Source organism: Cucurbita pepo, unplaced genomic scaffold (genome assembly GCF_002806865.2).
Source record: "Cucurbita pepo subsp. pepo cultivar mu-cu-16 unplaced genomic scaffold, ASM280686v2 Cp4.1_scaffold000179, whole genome shotgun sequence".
Taxonomy (NCBI): domain Eukaryota; kingdom Viridiplantae; phylum Streptophyta; class Magnoliopsida; order Cucurbitales; family Cucurbitaceae; genus Cucurbita; species Cucurbita pepo.
Genome location: NW_019646452.1, coordinates 187405 through 195473, shown reverse-complemented (window position 1 = coordinate 195473; position 8069 = coordinate 187405). Strand labels below are relative to the sequence as shown.

Here is an 8069-nt window from a genome sequence, read left to right as displayed (position 1 = left end):
AAAAAAAAAAAAAAAAAAAAAAGATTGAAGCCACTTAGTATTTGTAATGACGAGGAGAGAGAGAAAAAAGATATTAACCGCCATTAGAGTGGTCATGTATCCGACAATCATTAAAGAAGGTACAAGTAGAGACAAAAAAAAATAATAATAATAAAGTCACCTAGGGTTTGTAATGGTGAGGAGAGAGAGAAAAAGAAAAAAAAGATGATAAACAGGGTTGAGGAGTGAAAATGTAATACCCAAAGAAAGAGAAATAGAAATAGAAAAAAAAAAAATACAGGAAAAGTCTAGAGAGGGGCAAATAGGTAAGTTGCCCCTCCAACCACTTGAGGGGTTCAAATGAAACCCTATCAACCGTCCTGCAAAAGAAAAATAGTGAGAGAAAAGGGTTAGAGAGAGGAGGAAGAATGAACGGCCGAAAGACTCATCGAAAACTACTGTCGGAGTCTACTCCGATCAAGATCATGATGCAAGGAGCCTTTCTTGGAAGGGAAAAGAGAATGCGGGTGGCCGGAGTCCCATTTTCATCAAGAAATCAGAAAAATCCGCGAGGTAAGATCTTGAACGTTTTCTTAGATCTACAGTTTTTCTTTGTGAATCAAGCTCTGAAATCTTGATACATTCATTTAGGAACAACTCTCTACAAGATCTTTGAAGAAGTTTGACCGAGACCTCAACCCGAAGGCGGAGATCCGAGAGTCGTCCGAGAACGGTGAGCGAACTTCCGACGTTCTTAACTCGTCCGGTAGTCAAGCAAAAATTACAAAAAAAAAATACTAGGATGTAGCCCGTAACACGATCTAGAACTTTGTCGAAGGAATCATATCGATCCGATCTATGAATTGAAAGATATGAAAATTGGAAAAGAGGACTGTGTTTCTGTTTTCAGAGGACAGAGAAGAAAGAAGAAAGAAAAGAAAAGAACAAAGGGCGACCGGCGACCGGCGGAGGGAAGCGACAGGCGCCGGACACGCGTCGACCATCGGCTGGAGCAACGCAGCTCCAGCGAGGCGTCGACACGTGTCGCCTGCAAGCCGGGCCGAACCGCAAATGCAAGCCGAGCCGACCGGCGACTACGCGGAAGCGGGCGCGCGTGTCAAGCGTGCGTACAGCCTGCGACTGGCGCCTTCCCGCGCGCGTGGAACGGCCAATTTGGCCCGGTTGCTTTTTGTTTGCCCGTTTTTTGTCTCGGTTCTAGTTCTAATACTGTTTTTACGTAAATAGGGACCTAATTTAAAGAAATTAGTATTTTTGGACACCTCACGTGCAAAGAAACGCTAGCAAAAAAGGCACGCGTCAACCAGGTAAGTCACCACCCAGTATTTAGGAAGAAATACTTGTAGGATTCGCTTGGATTGCATGCATGCTAGTAATTTTGCTTCAGATTAGCTCTCATTGTAAAATATTAGCCGGATTGATTGCTATGAGTGTATTGGGTGTATTATCTAAGTGTTGCTTGTATGCTTTTAAGTTCCCGCTGTATGTGCATGCATTTAATTTATGTTGGAATTGTGTATTCCGTGTTTCGGGTGCTTGATGGACGAATTCGCCCCATTGAGCGCGACCTTCGTGCTCTGGGTGCTTGATGGAGGTCATCGCCCCGTTGAGTCGGTATGCCTAGTTTGCATGAATTATATAGTATGATGTTAGAAGACGATTGCATGCATACTCTGTTAATTGATAGGGCCCATTTCTATGATAAACTTAGGGAATTATTGTTAGGAGCGATATGTCGCTCCAGCCAAATTTAATTTTCCCCTAGGAACTTAGCGGTTTACCACGGCAAGAAGGTACCTCGGAGTGTTCATAGATTACTAGCGTGAGAACGGTATCTATAGCTTCGTGGGAGGACCAAGGGTCCCTGATCAGTCCTTACTTCTCGTAGCCATTTCGCATGGGAAATGTGTCCCCACGTCGTACAGCCCATTAGCTGCATGGGAACGGGTTGGGTCGCGCCCCCCATAGGGGGACTGTATGGGCGTAGGGGTATTCAGCACACCCCTAGCCTAGTTACCATGTAGTCCTAGATAGCCATGTAGAGGTAGCACCTCATAAAGAGATACCGACCATATTAGCTTGGCATAAGGAACCTCTAGGCAATTAATGAGAGGACGATGAACTGGTGAAACCCAAGGGGCAAGCTTCAAGGGGCTAAGATTAGAACTAGGTGTCCTAGAACCGAATTAGGAAACCGTGGGAACCTGTTAAATTCGGATGCGAAGAGAGCCTACAAGTAGGTGGCTTACTGAGTATAATTTTTATACTCATTCCTTTCTACCTTCCTTTTTGTCAGGTGTCGGTCAAGGTGGAGGAGCGTTGGAGAGCTGTGCGGTCACAGTGGGGGTCGTTCCGGAGCGTCAATCTCTTTTTTGGAGTCTTTTGGGAATTCCTTTTTATATTTGTATTTTATTTCCTTTTTGTAAACTTAAAATCCTCTTTTGGAACATTTTAATTTTATTTGATTTTATCTTTTTATTTCACTTTTCTTTTATTTTATTTTATTTTTGTTTGTTTTCGATTTGTCTTTTTAGTCACGACTCGGCTTTTCAAAGCCTTTTTCTTTTTATTTTATTTTATTTTTGTTTGTTTTCGATTTGTCTTTTTAGTCACGACTCGGCTTTTCGAAGCCTCGAAAATCAGGTCATGACACAAAAAGAAAAAAAATCAAGACATGTTTGACGCTATTTTTTCGTGAAGAGCTTGTTCTCAATACAACAAGGAAATAATATTGATAACCGAAAATCTTAGGTTTGTTTTAAGAACAGAAGATTTCAAGTTTGTTCTACAAAGAGAATTGATATTTTAAGTTTGTTCTAGGATTTTAAGTTTGTTCTAAGAACAGAGATTTTTATGTTTGTTCTGTGACTAGGGAATTTAAGTTTGTTCTACGAATAGGAAATTTAAGTTTGTTCTACGAATAGGAAATTTAAGTTTGTTCTACAAACAAGTCATTTTATGTTTGATCTAGGAATAGTTGATTTTCGGTTTGTTGTAAGAACATGTGATTTTAAGTTTGTTGTTTTAAGAACAAGAGATTTTAAATTTGTTTTACGAATAGGGTTGTTTAAATTTGTTGCTTTAGGAATAGAGGATTTTAATTTTGGTTTAGGAACAGGAGATTGAATTATAAGCTAAAAAATAACCAAATAATTAATCATAGATCTCACACGATCCATAGCATGAATACCAAATTTACTATATTTAGCCCGACGCTACTTAACACACGTAGCTAACATGAATACCAAATTAATCTGGTTGGATAACATAGTACTAAAACAAATCTATGGTGCAAAAATAGGTTAAATCAAATGACAAATAAAGGGTAGAACCCAACGAATAGGTTCGGGCATCAAGGCAACCAAATTCATTATAACCCAACGAATTGGTCCGAGGTATGAAGACAGCTCAAAACAACCACTCTATTTATTTTTTATTCTAAATACATGTGGATTTAAAAAATATATAAAATACTCTTTTAACTATAAATATTTTGTATTATAACTCAAATTCTTTTTTTAATTGCAATTTTCAAATACTACGTTATTATATTAATTTTATATAAACTAAAATTGAATGAATTATAGAAACTTTTTAATTGACGGCCTCATAATAATCATAGTAATTACTAGTCAATGGTAATGGCAGCCCACGAATTGATCCAGCTTTAATTTTATGACCCAATCTACTTGTCCCTGCTTTGCTATGAGCTTTGAACTTTAATTTTATGGCCTAATTCACTAGTCCAAACGTCCAAAGTCCATGCATTTTAATTTTATGGCCTAATTCACTAGGAGACATAGCCCATGCGCAACTCATTATCACAATTATGTGAAAATGATTGTGCATTATGTTTTTTCCAAAAAAAAAAAATCATATTACTTCTATAAATAGACATTTTTTTTTGTGACAAAATTAAAGACATTTGTTTGAAGTTTATTTTATATTAAAATATATTTATTTTAGAAAATATATTTATTGACATAACAATTGGTAGAAAAGTGATATTTTGTGTGACAAAATTAAAACCATTGTTAAAGTTTTGGTTGGAGAAATTTTGATAGTGTGCTAAAATTACTCCGTTTTTTTTTATATAAAATATTGTAGGTATAAATTACTTATATATGTATTTACAAATTAAATCAAGAGAACAACGAGTAAATCTATACTGGTACGAATGGAGAAAATTNACTCCGTTTTTTTTTATATAAAATATTGTAGGTATAAATTACTTATATATGTATTTACAAATTAAATCAAGAGAACAACGAGTAAATCTATACTGGTACGAATGGAGAAAATTTAATGTCATGAATGGAGGGATCTCAAATCCCCTCGACCAATTTTAATATTTTCAAAAATGTTTAAGAATCCAAACAACCTATGATGTGGATTTGTCATACTATGAGCATTATCAAAATTTTGAAATCCACAGTCATTCTCATTTTTTAGTCTGTATGGTCGATAATGATATGAAATCTCCAACTCAAACATTTGGACCATAAGTTTAGTTAGTTCCATTAATCAAAATCATAAATTTACCACCTAAAAAAAATGTCATAATTAGTAAATAAATATTTTTTATAAGTTTAACCGGCCTATTTGGCAAGTCTTTGCCTATTTTATAAGTTTACCACGCTAAACAATGCCTATTTTATAAGTTTACAATACCAAAACAATATAACTATCTTCAATTTTTATAAGTTTCATAAATATTTTTTTTTTATAAAGGATTGTTGTATATATGAAAAATAAATAATAAATAAATATTTTAAAAATTGCATTTGAATAATTTAATTTATATATAATGTGATAGATATTAATCTATATATGTACACTTCAAAAGAAATTTAAAATTTATTAAAAATAATAAAATATTATTAAAAAAACTAAACAAAAAATATATATATACTGAAATAATTCATCATAAATTTATATAATTTCATATTAAGTCATTAAAATTCATAAAAAAAATTAGAAAAAATAATATAATATCTTTTTTAAATTTGTTAACTTACTAAATATTCTATCATATAAATTTTATATTTTATAAAGAAAATAATGTTAACTTCTAAATTTTTAGAGTCTATTCGTATATAAATTGTAAATATTGTGATTTTTTTCAATTTATAATCTCAATCCACTCATCATGTATAAATATACCATTTTTTTTTAAACAAATATCTCAATTTGGAGAGTTGTGGTTTAGTGTCGGTTTATATGAACCAAAAATTTGAAGCAAAATAATTAAATATTAATTAAATGTATAAAAAAACATATTATTTTAATAAGAAAATCCGATATTGTTTTGGGTAATAAATGATATAAATTTAAAAAAAATCAAATTTTTTTTGAATAATAAATAATATAAATTTTGTTTTTGATAAATAATAATGAATATATAAATTAGTTGGTCGAGTAGGTTTGTATAAGTGGTTGATGGATGATGAGATGGATGATGAGATGGATACTAGTGGTTCGTAACGGATTAATTTTTTTATACTTATTTTAAAATTTTATTATTTACCGTTGATAATTTTTTTAAGTGACTAGTAATAATTTATGGAGAGAAGTCTTACTAGAGAGAGCAAGAAAATCAACTTTGTCAAGGTGTTATCTCTTCATTGTTAGAGCCATTAAGACTTGCTACTCTGAATCCTTCCTAGTGAAATCTCCTAACTTGTTCGTCCCGTCTTTTGTACAAATAAATTATCACAAACAAACATTTAGTCTTAGCTTCTAAAGAGATGTGCAAAAATAAAAGACCCAGGTTCGCTGGAAGAACTGGAGCTCTAGATCCAAGGTTCGCGAGAGAACGATCTATGACTTTGTTGAAGAAAACAACCATAGTTCCGACCTATACCAACAAGGACGACAAAATCCGACAACCACAGAACAAGTGAGGAAAACAAAACAAGAAAACAGTGAGACAGATGGTTCTCGATAAAAGAATGGAGGAAAAGAAAAAAGAAAAAAAAAGAAAAAAAACGGAAATAAAGAAGAAGGGTCTATCTGGGTGGTTTGCCCTTACCCGGATCCAGTCCCACATATTTCAGTTTGCTAAACCGATCCTTAGTGGTCGTCCATTAAAAATTCATCTGAGCTAAAAATATAACAATCGCTTCTCAATTCCAAAAATAGGACCAATGGTAAGGTTTGACCACAATACAACCTTCCATTTTCATCTCCCAAACATTGAATCTTTTTTCACTCATTTCCAATGTATAATGAAAGACAACAATGGATTCATTCAAAATCTCGAAACTCCTACGCTTCTTCCACTCCTCTTTGATATTGAAACTCTGTTCTTCATATCTCAACTATTTAAATAATTATCAATCATCTTGGTTAGATTTTATGATTAATTATTAGATTATTAGTATTTTTTTGGTTTCTTAATATACCAAATACATTTAATTGAGAAAAAAAATCATAATTTTTACATGTGTTCAAAAAATTCAATCAACCTAATTTAATCTATACGATTAAGTAAGATTATAAATTTATTTGAATTCGATATGAATATTTAAAACTAAGTTTTTTTCACAGTTTTAATTTTTGTTTACAGTTCATCCATAATGTAAATCCATATCCGTCCTCTTTTTTTCCATCTCTAAATTTATTTTTAATAAACTTATTTAATTAATTATAATAATAAATCAACAATAATTTGTTTTAAATATATATGTTTAATTTAATTTGATAAAATAGTTATTAAATAAATAAATTACTTCTTTAATTAAAATTATTAATTAATTAGTTAATAATATGTTAAGTACCATGGTTATTTAGGATTTTTTTTTTATTTTCAAGAATTATAATTAATTACGTGGATTATTGGACTAATGTTTTTTAGCTCATTAATTAATATATCATAAATCAAAATTATAATTAATTGATTCAAATATAAAAAAAAAACGTAATTAATAACAATTAATTAAGTATTACAGTGTAATAATTAATTTATACATAAATCAGTTTTTATTTTTTTTATTGTTTTATTAATAAATTATTATAATTGTATAAAATTTATAAATATATCACAATTAATATATTTATTCCACCATATACAAGATATGGTGGAGGTTACCAAAGAGGAATGACTTAGACATCAAAGATACACATAACTAATATGTGATGATCTTCGATTGAAAGTTTTGTTTATGAATCTGTGTTTTGTTTTACCTTAAAGAAATAAAAAGAAAATATTATTTTGAGCCTAAAATATTTGGTAGAAAATTCAAAACTCTAATATGGTAATAGAAGATATATGTCTTGACATACCGAACATATCTTTAACTTCAACTTGTTGTTCATAAAACAAACATTCAGAAAGCAAAGTTGGAAAGTTTGGAAATCAGGTGAAATAATGTTGCGACGTCTCTAATTCACCACAAGGGTCAATTTGATTGATATTGGTTTGAAATAAAATGAGTATCATAATATAATATGAAAAATATTTCTCAAGTAAAAAAAATAAAAAGTTAATACTCTTCACCAATCAAATTCTATCCGGATAATTGTCAACAGCATATAGAGTACAATCAATGATTTTTATCAAAACATAAAATCCGACGGCCCAACACGACATGTGTCACACATGCAGACGGCCCATACCCCTTCGGTCCATTAAATCCGACGGCCCAAAACGACATGTGAATGCGACACGAGTTGCGCATGCAATTGATGGCTTTTCGGCCCAACATGCGCTCCCTCTTGGCCCAGCCTCACGACCGGCGCACCCGAGGACACGACCTGAAGTCCGCGCCTCCACCTAAAATGCCACCCGACACGCACCTCCTCTCCCACAACGACATGGTCTCACTCATGCCGACGCCGATTCCTTCGGCTTGACGTGGCGCGGCCTCTTGGCTAAAAAACACATACTTCGGCTCCATATACATATGTAATATACGGTTTCCTACGTTTTCGACCTTCTTAACCCATTTTTGACCTTATTTAAGGCAAATAAGCCCAGTATACACCCTATCACTAAATTTAAGTTAATTTATGATAAAATATGAGTTATTAACATAAATAAGATGAACGTTATAATAGGAATCAACTCCCAA

At 32.4% G+C, this 8069-nt stretch overlaps 1 long non-coding RNA gene across 1 annotated transcript; it reads left to right on the top strand.

Moving 5' to 3' along the window:
• Positions 1-297: 297 nt before the first annotated feature.
• On the top strand, positions 298-2436 carry LOC111784276. The gene is made up of 3 exons (XR_002813508.1): positions 298-552; positions 631-712; positions 2294-2436. It is a non-coding gene; the product is annotated as an uncharacterized LOC111784276 (long non-coding RNA).
• The last annotated feature ends 5633 nt before the right edge of the window (positions 2437-8069 follow it).